Source organism: Cibotium barometz, chromosome 35, assembly GCF_041138505.1.
Source record: "Cibotium barometz isolate CiBa-2024 chromosome 35, ASM4113850v1, whole genome shotgun sequence".
NCBI lineage: Eukaryota > Viridiplantae > Streptophyta > Polypodiopsida > Cyatheales > Cibotiaceae > Cibotium > Cibotium barometz.
The window spans coordinates 42,458,179-42,481,018 of NC_141080.1; the positions used below are offsets into that span (position 1 = coordinate 42,458,179).

Here is a 22,840-nt window from a genome sequence, read left to right on the forward strand (position 1 = left end):
ATGAATGTGAATGAGATGCGAAGTAAATGGATGTGGATGTGAATGGTGAGATGAGAATGAGATGAGAGGATATGTGAAAGGATGAGATGGGAAGTAAATGGATGTGGATGTGTATGAGAAAGAATGTGATGTAAATGAATTTGGATGTGTATGTGAAAGAATGTGATGTAAATGAATGTGGATATATAGGTGAAAGAATGTGATGTAAAGGTAATGTGGATGTGGATGAGACATGGTGTGATGAAAAGAGATGTGAATGTGATGTGGATGTGGATGAGATGTGATGTGATGTAAAGAGATGTGGATGTGAATGTGATGTGGACGTGGATGTGAATGTGATGTGGATGTGAATGTGATGTGGATGTAGATGAGATATGATAGAGATGTGGATGTGAATGTGATGTGGACATGGATAAGATGTAGATGAGATATGATAGAGATGTGGATGTGAATGTGATGTGGACATGGATAAGATGTGATTTGATAAGAGATGTGGATGAAATGTGATGTGTGTTGTGAATACATGTGGATGTGAATGTAATGAGATGTGAAGTGATAAATGTGAATGTAATGAGATGTGAAGTGATAAATGTAAATGTGAGTGAATGGATGGATGTGAATAGACATGCATGTGAATGAATGAATATGGATGCAATGAGATGTGAATGAATGTGATGTGATGGATGTAAATGGATGTGATGTGATGTGATGGATATGAATGGATGAATGAATGTAATGTGATGGATGTAAATGGATGGATGTGATGTGATGGATATGAATGGATGTGATGTGATATGATGTAAATTGGGATAAATGTGAATGGATGATATGTGATGTGAATGGATGTGATGTGATGTGAATGGATGAGATGTGATGGGACGTGAATCGGGGTAGCTGTGAATGAATGGATGAGATGTGAATGAATGTGATGTGAGTGGATGAGATGTGATGTGATGTGATGCGGGGGATAGATGTGAATAGATGAGATGTGATGTGAGTGGATGTGATGTGATGCGAGTGGATGTGATGTGATGCGAATCGGGATAGATGTGAATGGATGAGATGTGATGTGAGTGGATGTGACGTGATGTGAATCGGGATAGATGTGAATGGATGAGATGTGATGTGAGTGGATGTGATGTGAATCAGGATAGATGTAAATGGATGTGGATGGATGTGATGTGAATCGGGATAGATGAGATGTGGATGTGATGTGAATCGGGATAGATGTGAATGAATGAGATGTGATGTGAATGGATGTGATGTGAATTGGGATAGATGAGATGTGGATGTGATGTGAATCAGGATAGATGTGAATGGATGAGATGTGATGTGAATCGGGATAGATGTGAATGGATGAGATGTGATATGAATGGATGTGATGTGATGTGAATGGATGGGATGTGATGTGATGTGGATCGAGGTAGATGTAAACAGATGAGATGAGATGTGAATGGATGTAATGTGATGTGATGTGGATATGAGAATGGATAAGATGTGATGAGGATAGACATGGATAGATATGATGAGATGTAAAATGATGGGATTGGATGAGAATGGATGAAGATGTGATGAGGATAGACGTGGATAGATATGATGAGATGTAAAATCATGGGATTGGATGAGAATGGATGAAGGACGATGAGAATACATATGATTGGATGTGGATTGAGTAAAGTAAATTGATTTAGAAGAATGTGGAATAACGAGAAATGATGTGGACCGGTGTGAAAAGATGTGCGTTTATTAGAAACTATATTTATGACCTATTTTTAAATGATTGTTTTATGTCAAGAATGCTGGGGAAGCATTTTGACTGTCTTATGAATGAGATCGTGTGGAGACCTAACTGATAAATTTGCAACAGCTGACAGAGAGTCAACGAAGGACATCTCGCGTAGCAAGGTCGGCCAAGGTCTTGACCAGCCTCGGTTCGATTTAAATGGTGAGCTTCCGGTACGATGGATGAGGGACCAAGGAAGCAGCCTATAAGTGAAGTGCTAGTAGGTGACCTGCGAAGGATCCTAGAGGGTGCTAACCATACAGTGGTCGGGCTCTGGGTCACTGAAGATACTCACACGTGCGTCGAGGAAGATATTGGAACAAGGAGTAAGAGTTGTTTTGGGTGGTTGCAAGATGAGGTTATCTAGTTTCATGTAGTGGGCGCCCTTGGCTTTAACCGGAAAATAGGCATTGTTTCAAGAAGAATAGCCAATCTCTCCTAGTTAGCCAAGGAGTTTCACTTCAAGGTCTTCTAATGAAACATCATATGCAAAGTTGGGTACCTAAAACTATAATCTGATCGAATATCCAATAATTGCAAATCCCCTTTTCTTTGGAAACCAAAATTGTATACAGGCCCTGTCGAAGGTTTAGACAGGTACAGTGAATGTGAGTAAATTGCCTATAACTTTTACATTATTACTCATATGATGTTTCCACTTTGCATATCACAAATACAAATAACATAGAGCTTAACTTGATTTATCGAGTAATTTTTGATGTGTTCTACTATTTTCTATATTATTTAAAATGTATTAGAATTATTAAAAAACATACTATTTTATCCTCCCACCATATCTACCATTTAAAATGCTCAAATTATATGGATCTAGTGATGATTAGATTGGGAAAGATTAGTATAATGTGAGTATAAGGTAAAATTACAAATCTAACGGTTGGATTTTTGTAGATTTACTTTGGAAAATTTGTTATGGCTGTGAGAGGCCCATTAAATCAATTGTAATTTATTCTAGAAAATTAAATATTGAATCTTTCAATCTAAAAACTCTAGGGATTAATACCTTGTTGCCACAAATTTATTAAAAAAAAATTGGCTTAATTTGAGTATGGGAAGGTCCATTTTCAATCCTCCCAAGTGAAAATGCCCATATTGTGTCCACTCTCCCCTTTTCAAGTCTAAAACCAATCCTAGTTAGGTTTGGAAATCTAGGCTTGGTAAACTTCAAAGCTTAGATATCATTCCATGTGTAAGGCTTGGGTAGACACAAATCTTATATATGCATGCCACTTTATGTCCACATGATCTTCGAGCGGATCCACATAAGCAGCTTGCCACCTCACCTTGCCACCTCCACCCTCCATGTCAACATGGTCAACCTAGTTGACTCCCCACCTCATCATCCTAGTCATCATTAATGCCACATCTTCTTGCCACCTTTGCATGCCACCTCGCACTTGGTGACATGGCATGCCACATCATGGAATTGCCATATCAACCATAATAGTGCCACATTTCAAGAGAATGCCACGTGTCATGTACGCATGTGACACGTGGCACCTCCTTCCCACCTCCCCTTTTTTTTCAAAAACATATTTTTGAAAAAGTTAATTTAGTAATTTAGAGAAATAGAATATAGAATTTTAAATAATAAAATATATATAACTTATTAAATAAAAGAATTTAAAATCACTAATTTTAAAGGATTATATTTTGGAATTAGATCAATAATATTATTATTAAAGTTCATATTATTCAATTTAAAAAAAAAATTTAAGTTTAATATTTCTTAAAAATATTTTATGTAGAATAAACCTTTGAATAAAATTTAAAAAAAATACATTATTAAAAAAAGTAGTTATATAATTATAAAATAAAAGATAAATTTAAATATATATTTATATATCTAATAATGATAAATATTTAGACTTGTTAATAAATATTATTAATAATATTAATTTTTAAGTGGATAATAGTTTATCTTTGATTATCTTTATGTTTATCTTAATTATCCAATCAATCTTAGATAGGAAATCCAATGAGATTGTTGGAAGTGGATAACCTATTTTTCCTATATAATCACACATCTCTAGTACTATCCCACACTTATCTCTAGTACTATCCCATCATTAAGGCTTTATAATTTTTTCTCTCTTAGCTTCCTTGAGAATGGGTTCTCAAAGTCGTAGGAGTCAGAAACGTGATAGGACTAGACTTCCCCCCGTCCACCAAGTTCAAGAGGAGGAGAGAAAAAGGGTAGCTCATGAGAGAAAGAGAGTGGAGAGCACGTCAACGAGCAACACCTTTCGTTGGCGATGATCCAAGCCTTGCTCCTCCTCTTCCACTTCCTCTCCCTCCGCCCTCTTCCCCCCCACTACCCCTTAGTTTAGATAATCCACATGAACGCGCCCTTCCTGAGTCCCCTTCTCTTCTACAAGAACCCACCCCCCTCCTTTGGGCGCCCATCGTGTGGATAGGAAAGAACTTTCAAAGTTAGGGGCCCATCGTGTGGATAGGAAAGAACTTTCAAAGTTAGGGGCACATCGTCGTGCCCATGCAATTTTCCATTCCTGTTTCAAAGACCTCACGCCTTCATCTCACAGGCATGTGTGCTTGATGCTTTGATTGATCTGCCCAACATGGCCAACTGCAGGGCGCTTTTCGACATTGGAGGTCGAAGAGAGAGGAGAGCTGGCATAGCGGTGCTACAAAGTGTTCGTCATTCCTTTAACAAGAAGAGGAACTCTGCGGACGCTTTGGCTGCTCGACGGGCTATTGTGGCAGCCATAAGTAGCTCCCAAATGAAGGGTAAGGTTAGTGCCACATCTCGCATGCTTTCCATAGAACCACACGCACTTAGAGTTGGGTCTATTAGATGACAAAGTTTAGATGCCAATGAGGTTGGTGCTTTGTAAGTAGCTCCCAAATGAAGGGTAAGGTTAGTGCCACATCTCGCATCCTTTCCATAGCACCACATGCACTTAGAGTTGCGTCTCTTAGACGACAAAGTTTAGATGCCAATGAGGTTGGTGCTTTGTGGGCGAGTAGTGGTCGTGTAGCTAGGCATGATCGCCTACTAGATGAAACCACTAGAACCTTGATAGAAAGTTTTTGGGAGGAGAATTGTCGTGCCTCGCCAGTTTTCAAGAAAGCTTTGCGTAAGAGAGTGACAAGAGGAGTGTTCATTGAGCACGGTGCTGGCTTTCTTGAAATGACCCAAACTGAGTTGTATTCTCAGTTTGTGGCTTTGTATCCAGAGATTAAAATTGGGCAAAGGTCATTTGAGGGGTGTAAACCTTGGTTTGTAAGGTACTCACGTCAGCGTGACACATGTTGTCGCTACCATGTTGAGTTCAAACTTTTTTATGATGTGTTCCGTTCTCTTAGTGGGGGCATAGAGAGTTGCCTCGTAGTTCTCGTGATTTCATCCACTCTCTTTTGTGTGCACGCACGGAGGATGCCCAATTCCATAGGATGCCTTGTGTGGAGAGCAAAAATTGCACATCATGTGGTTCACTTGCACATCTACAGATGGTAGATCTTGATACAAGTGACCAAGAGATAGTGCCATGGCAACGTTATGAGTATGTGACACACCAGCTCCAGAGTGGTCCAGGAAGTTGTAGCTTGTGGACAAACATACACCACATTGTCACTTCATAGCCACATTTAGGGAGCAGATCTACCCATATACACGGCACAATCATTGTGCCAAGTGGCAGGATCGTCAGTTCCGAGCATGCCTGACAGAGTTTCCTATTGGTGTGGTCATCTCTCTGATTGATTTTGCAGAGAACTACACCTTCACACCTTTTCAGGAGATACAATCTGAGTATTACTTCTCAGAGCAGGTAATGGTTATATTTCATAATATTTGTTTCGTGTTTGAGCTATATTACTTATTTGTTTTTTTGTGTCCTAAAAGTCTGTATTGCTTACCTCACCAGGTTGCTATTATGGTCCACATTAGCTATCGACATGCAGAGGCTCATGTAGATGGGATAGCGAGCACCCTCGAGACCCGTGTCATTATTCGAGAGTATCATTTATATATCAGTGATGATCGTTCACATGATGCACATTTTGTGCAACACTATTTTCGTCTCCATGACGATTTTTTAGGAGATTGTGGGATCATACGTGGCCAGCGATGGGTTTGGTCGGATGGTTGTGGCACACAGTTCAAGTCATTACTCACGACAATTCTATTGGCTCTATAGGTAGTACTTATGGTTCTCTTATATTTGCAATTAAACTAAATTCACTAGAACATCTTAAAGAAAACAATTACTAAGACTATCTTTTATGGATTTATAGGTGGCATGTGCAGTCTAGTATCCCAGTGATTTGGTCATTCTTTGAGACTGGTCATGGGAAGGGAGAGCATGACGGTGCGGGCGCGTGTGTGAAACGTGCCCTGAGACATCATCAGCCGGGTAGGATGCTTAGCGGTTCAGAGATGTGGGCCACATAGTCGAGTGGTGCTCCCAACATTTGTGTGGGAGTGCAGCATCATCATATCCCAAACGCGATGCTCAGATTGTCAGGAGATTTTTTTGGCATGTGGATGGTGGCATGATTGACCGTAGAGCCTCCCATGATTGTGACACAGTACCTGGCACCTTGGGCTTACATTCCATCAAGAGCACGTGCATGGCGGCCCCCACGATTTACACACGACGATTTGCATGCTTCTGTGGAGCATGTATGGATGGCGATTGGTCACATTGTTCCTCGAGAGGATGGGCAGATGCATGGATACAGACATTCCTCTCCCCCGAGCATCCTTCACATCCAGTGTTGTCTGATGAGCACACAGGTCCTGCGTTCATGGTTAGTTATGATGACCTGACAGATTTGCTACAGGAGGGTGATGTATTTGCTGTTATTGCCAGTGAGGGAAAATGCGAGGGAGTAGACTGCTATCTGATAAGTTGCACTAGGCCAAAGTGCATCCTTGACCAGGATACAGTGGATGATCATGGGTTTTCTTTTGACGCCCATAGCATGATTGTGGCAGGCCGGATCTACCAGCACATTCGACTTCATTGTGGGAGTCTTGAGTTCCAGCAGTGAAAGTGGGAGTTAGAGGCATTTCAGGTCTTTCATCTAGTGGTTGCTACAGGCTCACTCTTGATCAAGTACAGAGCCGAAAACACATTTCTCACCCTCGTTTTTGGCTTCGAGTGGATGACCATGAGAGCATTCTAGAGCAATTGAGAGCTAGAGAGAGTGCTGCTAATTAGATCTCTATCTTAATAGTGACTAAATTCAGACTAGCTGGGTTAGCTCACTTACATTGTACTTAGATTTTTTGGGAGTGACTAATCTCAAAATAGCTGAGGTAGCTCATTTTCAAAATACCTTGATCTTTTGAGTTAGTGGCCAAACCCAGAGTGGCTGTGTTAGCTCACATTCTGATGTACTTAGTTGATGTTTATATCATTATGAGTTTTCTCATTATTGAGGATCATTGCATTTTAGTTGATGTTCATGGTTTTCTTATTTTTTTACACTTTGGCAATCATATCGTTTGTTGAAAATCACCATCACCATATTGTTTGTTGAAAATCACCAAACTTTGCAAGCTAATTACTAACTCGAACATGCTCCGATCATGACCAAACTTTGCAAGCATGTGGGGGTGGGCCCCCCACATGCTTTAAAAGTTGGGTCCCCATTGGAGCATGTTTGGGTCTACTGGTATGGGGAAGGCCCAGATTTTCCATGGCCTCTTAAGCACCAAGAGACTTGAAAAATCCACACTGGCCGCTAATTACCAATCCAAACATGCTTCGATTGTGACCAAACTTTGCAATCATGTGGGGGTGGGCCCCTCCCACATGCTTGCAAAGTTTGGTTCCCATCAGAGCATGTTTGGGTATGATGGTATGGGGAGTGCCTGGATTTTCCATGGCCTCTTAAGCACCAAAGAGACTTAAAAAATCCACATTGGCCGCTAATTACCAATCCAAACATGCTCCGATTAGGACCAAACTTTGCAAGCACGTGGAGGTGGGTGTTCCCCACATGCTTGCAAAGTTTGGTTGCCATCGGAGCATGTTTGGGTACGATGGTATAGGGAAGGCCCGGATTTTCCATGGCCTCTTAAGCACCAAGAGACTTGAAAAATCCACACTGGGCGCTAATTACCAATCCAAACATACTTCGATTGTGACCAAACTTTGCAAACATGTGGAGGTGGGCCCCTCCCACATGTTTGCAAAGTTTGGTTCCCATCGAAGCATGTTTGGGTAAGATGGTATGGGGAAGGCCCGGATTTTCCATGGCCTCTTAAGCACCAAGAGACTTGAAAAGTCCACACTGGCCGCTAATTACCAATCCAAACATGCTCCGATCATGACCAAACTTTGCAAGCATGTGGGGGTGGGTCCCCCCCACATTCTTGCAAAAATTGGTTCCCATCGGAGCATGTTTGGGTATGATGGCATGGGGAAGGCCCGGATTTTCCATGGCCTCTTAAGCACCAAGAGACTTGAAAAATCTACACTGGGCGCTAATTACCAATCCAAACATGCTTCGATTGTGACCAAACTTTGCAAACATGTGGGGGTGGGCCCCTCCCACATGCTTGCAAAGTTTGGTTCCCATCAGAGCATGTTTGGGTATGATGGTATGGGGAAGGCCCAGATTTTCCATGGCCTCTTAAGCACCAAGAGACTTGAAAAATCTGCACTGGCCGCGCTAATTACCAATCTAAACATACTTCGATTGTTGTGACCAAACTTTGCAAGCATGTGGGGGTGGGTCCCACCCACATTCTTGCAAAGTTTGGTCCCCATCGAAGCATGTTTGGGTACGATGGTATGGGGAAGGTCCGGATTTTCCATGGCCTCTTAAGCAGCAAGAGACTTGAAAAATCCACACTGGCCACTAATTACTAATCCAAATATGCTCTGATTGTGACCAAACTTTGCAAGCATGTGGGTGTGGATCCCCCCCACATGCTTGCAAAGTTTGGTCCCCATCGGAGCATGTTTGGGTACGATGGTATGGAGAAGGCCCGGATTTTCCATGGCCTCTTAAGCACCAAGAGACTTGAAAAATACACACTGGGCGCCAATTACCAATCCAAACATGCTTTGATTATGACCAAGCTTTGCAAACATGTGGGGGTGGGTCCCTCCCACATGCTTGCAAAGTTTGGTTCCCATCGGAGCATGTTTGGGTACGATGGTATGGGGAAGGCCCGGATTTTCCATGGCCTCTTAAGCACCAAGAGACTTGAAAATTCCACACTGGCCGTTAATTACCAATCAAAACATGCTCTGATTATGACCAAACTTTGCAAGCATGTGGGGGTGGGTCCCCTCCACATGCTTGCAAAGTTTGGTCCCCATCGGAGCATGTTTAGGTACGATGGTATGGGGAAGGCCCGGATTTTCCATGCACCAAGAGACTTGAAAAATCTGCACTGGGTGCTAATTACCAATCCAAACATGCTCTGATTGTGTGACCAAACTCTGCAAACATGTAAGGGTGGGCCCCTCCCACATGCTTGCAAAGTTTAGTTCCCATTGGAGCGTGTTTGGGTATGATGGTATGGGGAAGGCCTGGATTTTTCATGGCTTCTTAAGCACCAAGAGACTTGAAAAATCCACACTGGTGGATGCTAATTGCCAATTCAAACATGCTCTGATTGTGATCAAACTTTGTAAGCATGTGGGGATGGATCCCCTTCACATGTTTGCAAAGTTTTGTCCCCATCGAAGCATGTTTGGGTATGATGGTATAGGGAAGGCCCGGATTTTACATGGCCTCTTAAGCACCAAGAGACTTGAAAAATCTACATTGGCCGCTAATTACCAATCCAAACATACTGTGATTGTGACCAAACTTTGCAAACATATGGGGGTGGGCCCCTCCCACATGCTTGCAAAGTTTGGTTCCCATCGGAGCATGTTTGGGTATGATGGTATGGGGAAGGCTCGAATTTTCCATGGCCTCTTAAGCACCAAGAGACTTGAAAAATCTACACTGGCACTAATTACCAATCCAAACATTTTTCGATTGTGACCAAACTTTGCAAACATGTGGGGGTGGGCCCCTCCCACATGCTTGCAAAGTTTGGTTCCCATCAGAGCATGTTTGGGTTTGATGGTATGGGGAAGGCCCGGATTTTCCATGGCCTCTTAAGCACCAAGAGACTTGAAAAATCCGCACTAGCTGCTAATTACCAATCTGAACATACTCCGATTGTGACCAAGCTTTGCAAGCATGTGGGGTTGGGTCCGACTCACATGCTTGCAAAGTTTAGTCCCCATCGGAGCATGTTTGGGAACGATGATTCTCGAAGGCCCGGATTTTCCATGGCCTCTTAAGTACCAAGAGACTTGAAAAATCCACACTGGCCCGCTAATTACCAATCAAGACATGCTCCGAAACTTTGCAAGCATGTGGGGGTGGGTCCCTCCCATATGCTTGCAAAGTTTGGTCCCCACCATCAGAGCATGTTTGGGTACGATGCTATGGGGAAGGCCCGGATTCTCCATGGCCTCTTAAGCACCAAGAGACTTGAGAAATCCACACTGGGTGCTAATTACCAATCCAAACATGCTTCGATTATGACCAAACTTTGCAAACATGTGGGGGTGGGCCCCTCCCACATGCTTGCAAAGTTTGGTTTCCATCGGAGCATGTTTGGGTATGATGGTATGGGGAAGGCCCGGATTTTCCATGGCCTCTTAAGCACCAAGAGACTTGAAAAATCCACACTGGCCGCTAATTACCAATCCAAACATGCTCCAATTGTGACCAAACTTTGCAAGCGTGTAGGGGTGGGTCTCCCCCACATGCTTGCAAAGTTTGGTCCCCATCGAAGCATGTTTGGGTACGATGGCATGGGGAAGGCCCGGATTTTTCATGGCCTCTTAAGCACTAAGAGACTTGAAAAATCCGCACTGGCCGCTAATTAACAATCCAAACATGCTCCGATTATGACTAAACTTTGCATGCATGTGGGGGTGGGCCCCTCCCACATGCTTGCAAAGTTTGGTTCCCATCGGGGCATGTTTGGGTACGATGGTATGGGGAAGGCCCGGATTTTCCATGGCCTCTTAAGCACCAAGAGACTTGAAAAATCCAAAGTGGGCACTAATTACTAACCCAAACATGCTTTGATCATGACCAAACTTTGCAAGCATGTGGGGGTGGGCTCCCCCCCACATGCTTGCAAAGTGTGGTTCCCCCCATCAGAGCATGTTTGGGTACGATGGCATGGAGATTTTCAACAAACAATATGATAGCCAAAGTGTTAAAAAATTTAAAAAAATCAAGAACATCAACTAAAATGTAATGATACTCAATAATGAAAAAACTCGTAATTTAAAAAAATCAAGAACAGCAACTAAAATGTAATGATACTCAATAATGAAAAAATCAAGAACATCAACTAAAATGTAATGATATAAACATCAAATAAGTACATCAGAATGAAAATGAGCTACCCCAGCTAGTCTGAGGTTAGTCACTGCCCATAAATCTAAATACGATGTAAGTGAGCTAACCCAGCTAGTCTGAGTTTAGTCACTATCAACGGCAACCCAATCAAAATCGTCATCTCTAACTGCTGGTCAACGTGCGTGTCGAGGAGGCTGTGCACGTCGAATGTCTGCGGGGAGGTCTACCTCAAAGGTAGGATCATAAGCTGGTGCCGATGTACTCGGGAGCTCACGAGTCCCATAAGCTGCTATAGCCCTCTCCCTCTCTCTACGTCGTGCTACTGCAAGACATCTCTGTCTGTAAAGCCAAAATCTATAATCAGCAATGGTACGTGTCTGCCACTCTGCTTGTGTAAGCTCCTCTGCTATAAAGACACGCTGCTCATGAGAAGCAGCACTGCTGCTAGCACCATCACCCAAGGTGCCACTAGGACCAGCACCACCCACACGCTCGCATGCTGTGATCTGGCTCTCGTGAAGGACTCTCTGGTATGCATCAAACTCATGTGCACTCCACTCAATCTCTAGAGGCACCTCAGGCTCCTGATCTCTATCATCGAAGGCGTTGAGTCCCAAGTCAGTAGAGCTGAGGTAAAATCAATAGGCCTGCCAGTCCTAGCATCTACTCGAACGAGGCCTGGGTGAAGGTCATCAATGCCCAAAACTCTGTATGTCGCTAGGTCGACGCGTGCACGGCAAGAGGGACATGCTGAGATGCGTGCACGGCAAGAGGGACATGCTGAGAAGCGTACTAGCTCCTGGGTGATGCAAGACAAATGGAAAAAATGTCCACATCCTAGGGCATATCCACCAGTAATATCAATGTCCTCGATACATAGAGCGCAGCAGGCATCACGTAGGAATGGTGGTGCATCCTGAGGGAGAGGTTGTCGAAAAACCTCTGTATAACAGGCCGTGGATACAAAGGCAAGTAAGGCACTGTCACGTCTGAGGATCTACGGAACTCTCGAACATGCAGCATCAACTGCTCTACCCTATGCTGTGCAATCCACTCCATAATCTGGTGATGTTGCACCTCAGCTCTAGAACTCTCTACCTCAGTCCGAGCCTACGCAAAAAAGTAAAGCATAAAAATAATTGATTAGTCTCTCTCATTAGGTATTACTTAAAGAAATTTATAACTTAGGACCTTAATTATAACTCTTTTACGTGCAAGAGAAACCTTCCTACTGGATGTCAGACTCTCTCACATGCCGTGCCTCTACAGTAGCTGCCTCTGCAGTAGCTGCCTCTGCCGTCTGTAATGCAGCTCTAAGGCAGTCAATCTCCGCTCTCGCCTCTAGCAACTCCTGAATGAGTCTCTCAGTGGTAGGTGTGGGACCCTATGTGACACAATATAGAAAAGTACGTATAAACATGTAAATAAATGACTAAAAAAACTTAAGAAGTAATAAATATGTAAATACCTCAACATCTGTCCGTCGGTATCGATCATGAGAACAAGCGCACCATGTGCTGGATGCTCTCTATGGTACTCCGTATGTCGATGCCAACCTGGGTGCCAAGAGCCTCAACTGTCGACATAGGCACGAATGAAGGATCTATAGGAGCTACACGAAGGGCTCGTGGAGGCCGCCTACCCTCGGCTAGCACCACCACCTGGCCGATGGCTAGTGTAATCCACCTCCTCCCCTAAGACAAACTCCGCATATAATTGCTTTGCGAAGTATATGGGAATCTGGCGGTTGTTCGGCATCCTCCCATATGCGACAGCATATCGACTATAGATATGTGCCGCCATCATACAAGGATGCGAACACCGCGAAATAGTAAGGGGCTTGCCGGCCCCAGGCCTCATCCCACGATTATCGAGAAAAAGATCTAAGTAGGCTTCATCCCTAATGGGACCAAGATCACAGACCTGACGATATGTCAGGCCATGTGACACAGGAGCAGTGCGATGGTGGGCTATCCACTCATCTACATAAACAATATCGTGAAGGCTACGAAGGGACGAAAGCATCGCCTCCAAGTCTGCCACGATATGTAATGTAGACGGTGTGTCTCTAGCACTCCTACAGATAGTTGCTAACTCACAGTCTATCTCTGCCATGAGGTCCACAATAGACGAGCGGCCCTCCTCGTGGCCCTCCTCGTGTGACTCCATGCCAAAACCTAAGCCTAACACAAAGGTCCAATGTGAAGGGTCCAATGCTTAGTGCTAAGTAGCAATAATGAAGCTATAAAACAATGCTAATGGGCCCACTAATGCTAATCCAAATCAAGAGAGCAAGGAGAGTGAAAACGACTTCTAACAATGAGGCAAAAAAAAAACGGTTTTCGATTTTATAACCTTGAACGAGGCTCGGTGGCATCATGAACTTTAGGGTTTGCAAGATGTACGCTCTAGATTTTAGGGTTAGTGAAACAAACGGCCAAGATACACACTTAATTTTAGGGTTGGTGAAGGATCGACGGCTGAGATTTGATATTAGTATCTCGTTCGAGGTACATGAACGGCTTAGATTCTAAGTCATTACCATGACCAAGTTATGTCGACAGTCGAGATTCATTAAATACCTCGATCGAGATATTTAAACAGCTGAGATCGCATCTTCCAATGTGCGTGAATGGACGGTGGAGATTGCATCTCTGTACCTCGAACGAGATATTTGGACGGTGGAGATTGCATCTCTGTACCTCGAACGAGATATGTGGACGGTGGAGATTGCATCTCTTTACCTCGAACGAGATATTTCAATGGTCAAGATTTGATCTCAATATCTCGTTCGAGATATGTGGACGGTGGAGATTGTATCCCTATACCTCGAACAATGAATGGTCAAGATTTTATTTCAATATCTCGTTCGAGATACGTGGACGGTGGAGATGGGCTAGTCAAATATGCCTAGGGGGATACAGCGTGGCATTGATGTGGATCCGAGTGGCATGATTATCTCGATTGAGATAGTGTGGTGGCAATGACTTGTATTGGTGACATGGATGATGACTAGAAACCCGGACCTGCTAGCGTGGCATTAGTTGGTATCTCGTTTGAGATATGTCGCTTTAGGCTTGGGAGGCACGTGTCGTGTTTTAATTCATGGCGATATCACGATATCGAGGTACTCCGCCCGAGATACGTGGATGTCCCAATTTTAGAGAGAGTGAGCGAAAGTGAGTACTCTCATCTTGCAACCGCCCTTTTCTGAATTCAGGCATGAACCCAGTTGATTGACCTTGCTGGTCCTCAACGGATGAGTCCATGGCTCTTTTATATGGATTTGTTGGTTGATCTTGCTGATCTTCAATTAAGAGTCCATTTGGATTTTTATAAGTGAATATATTTTCGGGTACTATGAGCTATGAACTATTGAAAAGGCCCCTGAGTGGACAAGTGGTGAGCGTTCTAGTTGCCAATGATACCATAGGTACACCGATGAAGGAATGATTGGAAAATAAAATTCAACCGGATATTTTGGAGGATTATGATCAGTGATACTATGGTCTCATTTTAAAAGATTGTTTTAAAGATAGCTGAATCTGTCAAAAAGGCAATTTCATATTGGGTGTGTAAGTGGTGTGACTAGCTTGAAGTTTGCATGGAGATCTAGCTAGGGGGCCTGGGAACTCTTTTCCCTGGTACTACTCCGGACAAAACCTAACCAAATTCCTAAATGGATCCCATCACTACAGTGGTTGGGCGGTTGGCTACTAACCCATGGGACTGGATGGGGTTAGGCTGGACTGATGGATCCCTAAAATAAGACTCAATTCTGATATGGTACAATAGATGAAGTAAATCCCGGATAGTCTTGTTCTATGGAAAAGAATCAATGGTTGTGCCTCTCGAAGAGGAAAAAAGCGTTGATCTCTATGATCCAAGTGCAAGTTTCTTCCTTGATCTGACCAAGTGACTTACAGGTTCAGTCGGATTAGTTTGGTTAGCTAAGGCTCTTGACTACGTTAGAGTAAAAATATCCTGGAGGAGTCACCCATGCTTTCTAGGCGAGGGAAGTTTTTCCGGGTTCAGTTTTGGGAAGAACCGAGGGATTATTCTCTAGTCCGGATATCCGTTGGGCAAGGCCCCGAGTGAGAGGCTCTGCCCTGCACAAGAAGTGCTACTTCCGCTGCTAGCACCCTAGAATTCATTGCACGGAGGGGGCAGGGATCTTTAAAAACAAATTAAAATTACATGTTTGCTACAATGTCATGAGGGTTCTCAAGGGCTTTTTCTTTCTTTTTCTGCTCAGGAGCTCTTCTTGTTTGCCTACAAAGGCTGTATCGTTTCAGCCTGCAACTACAGGAGGGTACAATCACTTTCTTGCAGCCCAGTGCTTCACGCTATTGCAGGAGATTTGCATCAACTAGTCATCAACATGCTTTTTACATAATACTGATGCTCAGATCTGTAATAGAACAACATGCTACACATCTTCTTGATGGCAATGTGTTAAGATGCTGTAAACTAGGGTATGTGCTTGTAAACAGTGTTTTCTCAACACTTTTCATACTTCCTTCACTTCTAATGCATCAAGATTTACACTAATCTGTGTAGATTGTGCTACTCCAACAGATTTGTAATCTCTGTCTATCTTCTTTGCAAGAAAGTATCAAGATCAGAAAGGTTTGATCAAGAATCGCTTATTGTTTTGTTTCTATGTCAAGATTTGATTTCAGCACAATCAACTTTGCATAATTTGTAAATTACTCTGTTCGTCGGCACTGTAGATTTGCACCAATCCTTGAAAATCTGTATATCAGCTGCACATAACCTTGAAATCTACACCAAGATTTTGCACACTTTCTTGAAACTGTATCAAATTTCTGCAAGCAATCATGATTTCTACACTGTAAACTGTGCTTTGCATAAACTCTGCAATCTGAATACTCTGCACCAGTCTTTGATGAAGACTACAATGAAATTTCTGCAAAACTGCTTTGGCAACCAAACTTCTTGTAAATCTACTCCAAGAACTCCAACATTTTGGAAAATAGGATAGAAATAGAGACTTAATGGATTAATAATTGGAACTGTAGGCTCTCTAGGCAAGATAATACAAGAAAATCCCTCAATATTGGTTACTAAAATCTCTGCAAATCCTAATTCAAAAATTAAGAAAATCAAGATCAAGAAGTTCAGGAAATCAAACAGTAAAGTGGATTAGGGTTTTGAACACAGTGTTTAATGTAAATTCAAAAATAATTAACATAAATTTCATTGCTAATCTTGTCAAACAAGAAATTAGTAAATCTAAAAACTGTGTAAAAATTAATTTTAAAAATGATTAACACTAATCAAGATTAAAAAAATACATTTCAAAAAACTAGATTAACAGTAGTCCAAAAATGATTATCATTAATCACTCCCTAAGTAAGGATCTAAGCAAAGAGCTGTAATACCAATGCAAGAGACTAGAGTTGGCCACTCAAAGCATGGAGTGATAACATGGGTGTGGATCACCATCCTCACATATCATATGGGAGAATTTCACCACCATGAAAGCTTGGGCGGCAAGATCACCAAGAAGTCATGAATGTCTATAAAGTCATGAATATCAAAAAAACTACTTGATATTTGGGACTGTCAGAATTGGACAATTAATTTAGAGCACGCTTGTTTTAGTTTTGCACGATTGTTAAATCTCTTAATTCTCCTAATCACATTTACTCCCTAGCTTCTATTAACATCTATACACTGCATGCACTTGTTATGTAATGTTCCCATATGTATATGGAAAGGATAGTGTAGTGAATACAATCAAGAAGCATGGGAAGAAAAAGTACATTGAAAAAGTCTTTGTAAGAGTAAGAGTAAGAGTCAAATTTTGAAATGAAATGTTATGGATCATGATAAATAGTCATGAGTCATGATCTTTTTACATTATCCTTATTGTATGTGTGATTAGTGCTAGGAAGAACAGAAAAAATGTTCTACGTTTACCCATCAGAATTAACAAAACGACTAAGACTTTGTTAAGCCCTTATTTTAGGAATGAATAAAGTGGTATCAGGGGCAACTTGACAAATGTGGACACATAATACTTTTGCATGGCAATTTCACAGTTGTCTCTGTAGGGATGAGCTCTTGCTAAAAAGATGAGTCATGGACAACTTTTCAAAGTACGTATAGCGACAGCCCACCTTGGGCCCTCCAATTGACCCAGTATGTAGGTGACTTCAAAGGCATGGGGGTGCTTGTACGTAGGCGACTTCAAAGGCATGGAGCTAGGTGACTTCAAAGGCATGGAGGAAGTGGGTGCTTGTATGCTATTGTGTAGAAAAGTGAAAGGACTTCCCTTGGTGACTTCAAAGGTATGGAGAACATGGGTACTTGACTGCCTAGAAAAGTGAAGGACCTCCCTTGGTGAAGTCCGCGGACGTTGTGAAACCTCCCTTAAGTTTGTCCGTCTCCACTATATCGAGTCCATAGGAACATGAAGTACAGACTTTTAATGATCTGACCTTATTTTGACCGGTTGTAAAAAAGGTTAATATCGAAGCACTGTGTGTTGTTCAGACTCGTGACTTGACCATAGCTCACATTAATATACTCACGAGTTTGGGGAGCTGCGTAATCACTCGCTTAGTCCCTAATTCCTGTGCCTTAATCCATTCAGCTCGGATCACTCGGATCACTCCCTACGTTATATTAACCTGTGTAATGGCCGGCAGCGGAGGGCTCATGTACGGCTACGACCTCGTCATTGCTGGTAATCTCTTCTTGATCCCACCATACGTTAATTAATCATCTCATCATGTAGTTAAAATAGTTTTCAGCTGTTTATTTCTTCTCTCATTAAGCCGTTTATTTCTTCACCAAAAAAGGGAAAAAAAAATCTAAGGTTTTTACTAGGATTTCTGGTGTGTTATAAGCACTAATTGTGCGTTCTGCTGCATGACAGCATGTGGTTTTGATCAAAATAAGCTAGTATAAGCGCTTAATCAAGGCTGCATTAAGTAGCAATAGTTGTTGATAATATAACAAATGGCATTAATTAGAAAGATGAAAGTGAGGGGATTATAGCTGAAATGATTCTCAGCACTTTTTCTAAAATCCAGGCGCATACCCTTTGGTAGTGTAATTAGAAAGGGGAGTGTAATTAAAGGAATCAAAGCAAGGGGATTAATTTAATCACTTGGAATTTCGCCCTGAATTTTGGCAGGTGGGATCTCTGTTATGGATGATTTCCTACGGAGGTTTTATCCAAGTGTACTCAAACACAAGCATGATGCAAAGGAAAGCAACTATTGCAAGTATAACAGCCAAGTACTTGAGCTGTTCACCTCTAGTCTGTATCTTGCAGCTCTTGTGGCCACCTTATTTGCGTCTAGAATAAGCAAGAAATTAGGAAAGCCGGTATGCTGTGTGCAGGAATACTCTTCATTCTCGGGACTCTCCTAGGCACTTCAGCTCAAAACCTTGGAATGCTTATCACTGGCCGAGTTCTGCTCGGCTCAGGACTTGGCTTTGCAAACCAGGTATGCATTTTGCATAGCCTAATTTAGAGTATAATGAACTTACTTAGTGATCTCAAAAATAGAACAAACCCTAACCCCGAATAGGCACGAAGTGCAACTTAAAATCAATACCCATATCTCTCAGTTTTAAAAACATGTTTTTTGCTTCAAGCAATGAATTGGGTCATACAACACGTGTTCAAGTGGGAATTACAAAATTACTTATATATTAATCGATTGTTGCTACAGGCTGTGCCACTGTATTTGTCAGAGATTGCACCCCCAAGCATAAGGGGAGGGTTGAATTTGCTCTTCTCGGTATATGCAACAGTGGGGATACTCTCCGGGAACATTGTGAACTACATGGCATCCAAGATACATCCATGGGGATGGAGACTGTCACTTGGGTTAGCAGGAATACCAGCTCTTCTACTAACGGCATGCAGCCTAATAGTGGTGGAGACACCCTCATCGTTAATAGAGAGGGGCCATCACGAGGAGGCAAAGGCTGTGTTGAGGAAGGTGAGAGGCTCGGTGGAAGTAGAGAGGGAGTTCGAGGAGCTTCTGGATGTTGCAAAACAAGTAGCACGAGAGCAGAGCCCTTACAAAGAGCTCTTCTGCGAGAGGCGCAATAGGGCGCAGCTTGTACTAGCTTGTGCGTTGCCATTCTTTCAACAGATGTCTGGCAATGATACCGTCCTATTTTATGGGCCTTTCTTATTCAAGGTCGCCGGCTTTGCTGATGAGAGTTCCCTCTCCTCTGCCGTCATCATCGGAGCTTTCGGCTTCCTCTCTGTCTGCACCGCCGCATTCATCGTCGACAAACTTGGTCGCCGTCGTTTGCTCCTCATTGGATCCGTCTTCATGGCTGCACCCTTGGTGAAGTCTTAACTCAACCCACCAGTTGTGTGTGTGTGTGTGTGTGTGTGTGAGAGAGAGAGAGAGAGAGAGAGAGTTGGTATGTGTGAGCAAAAGAGAGCGTGTGAGAGACAGAGAGTATGTGTGCATGAGAAAGAGTGTGGGACAGAGATAAAGGGAGAAGAGAGAGGCAGCACCTGGAAAAACCACCCGAGAAGTGTGCTTATGCTTCTCTCATGGGAGATTAATCTTTCCCCACGCATCATGTAGGTTTTCCGTAGATTAACACTCGTGTTATATGCAATGTGCAAGGGAAATTTTTGACTTGTGTTTATGGATTTTAATTCAAAACTCCTACATGTCCATAGATGTTCTAAACTTGTAATATTTTTGGATTTAAATTTAAAACTTTCTACATGCCCAATATAGATGTAATTATAAGTTTAGCTTTTATTTTTGGATTTAAATCTAAAATTTTTACTATTTCTTTATGCCAGGTGGTGATTGGAAGCATTTTTGGGACCAAGCTTCGAGGAAATGTGAAAAAACTACCTCAAAGTGACAGTATAACAGAGGTGGCAATGGTTTGCATCTTCAAAGTTGCACTTGATCTATCAATAGGACCGCTTGCATGGCTCATACCGAGTGAGATCTTTTCTCAAGATGTTCGATCAGCAGGACAAAGTGTGACAGTGTTTGTGAATATGCTCTTCAAATTTATAATTTCTCAAACATTATTGTCCCTGCTCTGTGTGCCTTCAAGTTTGGAATATTCATTTTTTTTGCGGGGTGGGCAATTGTAATGGGCACCTTCACCTTTCTATTTGTGCCAGAGACCAAGCATGTACCTCTACACAAGATGACATGTCTTTGGCAAACCCATTGGTTTTGGAAGCACATTGTCCTTCCATCATCATTTTCAAATCCTTCACCCCACCACTTTACACTATAAATGCCTTGTTACATTATGGTGATGCTTTTTTATATGAGATGTATAGCATCATGTAATGCTTGAAAAAAATATCTTGTTTTTAGACCATGTATTTCCTACTCTAATGTAAGAAAAGATATCAAATTTTCTTTGCTCTACAACATTTCTTATATTCTTCACTTTGAAATCAAGACTACTTTGAAATCAAGACTAGAATACCTTTGCATATTAAAAAGGTTTATTATTATTTTACTTATATTTCTTCATTATAAAAGTAAAGCTATGTAGGCAAAGGTAACTTTGCGAATGGTTTGGAGTGTCAAAGCTTACAATTTTTATACTCAAGATATGCAGAATTTTTTAAATATTAAACCTTTTAGGGGAAGGATCCTTACACAAGTAGATATTCATGGTTTGTAAGTTATAAACCTTGTAATTCTTTTTTTACTAAGAAAAAAAAACTTAACAAACTAATTAAGGAAATTTTAACCTTTTCTTTTTCTCCTCCTCCTCCTCTCTCTCTCTCTCTCTCTCTCTCTCTCTCTCTCTCTCTCTTTAAAGCTTGTGGGTCTAAGCTCCCATGAAGATGGTGATGACAAGAAAGATTTAATCTTATATTAATTAATGTGATTAATTTTATACTAATAAATATGAGTAGTGCTAAGCTAAGCTAGGATGGATGATACCTAAGAAAAATCATGATAAATGAATTAAAGTAATTAAGCTTTAAACTCAAGCACAATTAGGTAACAAGATTAAGACTTGTACTCATATAGAGGTTTGAGAGCTTTCTTGTTTTTATTGATTGAAAATAATCTCTTTTAAATAAGGGAAGTGACTTGATAGCTTCTATTTGATAAGTTAACTTAGTGACTTGGCACTCTAGCATCATTCATTTTCATGTGGGATTTTATATGAGGGAGGTATAACAAAGATTTGATAGCTCATGTGGGATAACTTGACTAGGTGACGTGGCACTCTAGCATCACTCATTTTTAACACCCCTCTTTGATGTTAGATTGGATACAATTTTTAGATTATCACTCTTCCTCTCTCTTTGTGCTAGGCTACTTTGACCTTTGTGTTACTTTAGCACTATAGCTACTTTGGCTATGAATTTTAGCTTGAGTGCATCACATGGTCTCAGAGGTTGATTACATCATACTTTTTGTAGAGACAAGAGGGGTGAAAAAATACAATGTTTTTTTTCTCTAGAAGAGTGCGTCTTCTACTAGAGCATGTTTGACCTGAATGTAGTTTGTCTGCTTTTTTTGGTGATAGCAATCTTCTTCTAGGTGACCAATTTTTTCAAAACAAATATAAACAAGATTTAGTTTATCCTTATTGCGATATTCATGGGTGGTTGCGATATTCATGGGTGGTTGCAAGATGAGGGTACTCACTTTCGTTCACTCTCTCTAAAATTGGGACATCGACGCAACTCGGGCGGAGTATCTTGATTGTGATATCGCCATCAATTAAAACATGACACGTGTCTCCTGAGCCTAAAGCCCCATATCTCGATCTAGATACCAACTAATGTCATGCCAGCAAGTTCGCATTTCAAGTTGCCAGTACATATCACCGCCACCTCGTTATCTCGATCGAGATATTCAGTGATGCCATCTCCATCGTCCACATATCTCGAACGAGATAAGAAAATATCATCTCGACCATTGATGTATCTCATTCGAGGTATGGAGATGTGATCTTATTCGTTCATATATCTCGTTCAAGATACTAATATGCATTCGAAGCCGTTGATCGAGATATGTCTACACAATTTGACCCATCCATGCACGCCCATTCCAAGATGCGATCCTAGCCCTTTACATATCTCAATCCAGGTGTGAAGTTGAATTGCGACCGTCAAACATACCTTGGTCGTGGTACTCACTTAAAATCTAAGTAGTCCATGTATCTCAAACGAGATACCTATTTCAAATCGGAGCTGCTCCAACCCTAAAATCAAACGCATATCTTGGTCGTTTGTCTCACTAATCCTAAAACCGTGCGTACATCCGGAGCGTTGATCTTGCAAACCCTAAAATGCATGCCACTGAACCTCGATCGAGGTTATAAAATTAGAAAGCCCTCATTCTCTCATGTCGTTTTTGCTCTCCTTGCTCTCTTGATTTGGGTTAGCAATTAGTGGGCTCATTAGTGTTGTTTTATAGCTTCATTAGTGTTACATAGCACTAAGCATTGGACCTTTCACATTGACCGGTCTCTTTGTGTTAGGCTAAGGTTCTAGCACGGAGTGATGCGAGGAGGGCCGCTCGTCTATTGTGGACCTTATTGTAGAGATAGACCGCGAGTTAGTGTCTATCCATAGGACTGCTAGAGACACACCGTCTACATTACATATCATGTTGGACTTGGAGGCGATGCTCTCATCCTTTCGTAGCCTGCACGATATTGTTTATG

The 22,840-nt window shown here is 41.9% G+C and overlaps 1 pseudogene across 1 annotated transcript in view; it reads left to right on the plus strand.

Annotated features, from left to right (window-relative positions):
* Positions 1-20,569, plus strand: part of LOC147618464 (sugar transport protein MST4-like) — a 160,089-nt pseudogene extending 139,520 nt beyond the window's left edge. The window contains exons 4-7 of the transcript XR_015262137.1: positions 17,784-17,876; positions 18,330-18,645; positions 18,874-19,503; positions 19,980-20,569. The product of XR_015262137.1 is annotated as a sugar transport protein MST4-like (transcript). The remainder of the gene's footprint in view (positions 1-17,783; positions 17,877-18,329; positions 18,646-18,873; positions 19,504-19,979) is intronic.
* The last annotated feature ends 2,271 nt before the right edge of the window (positions 20,570-22,840 follow it).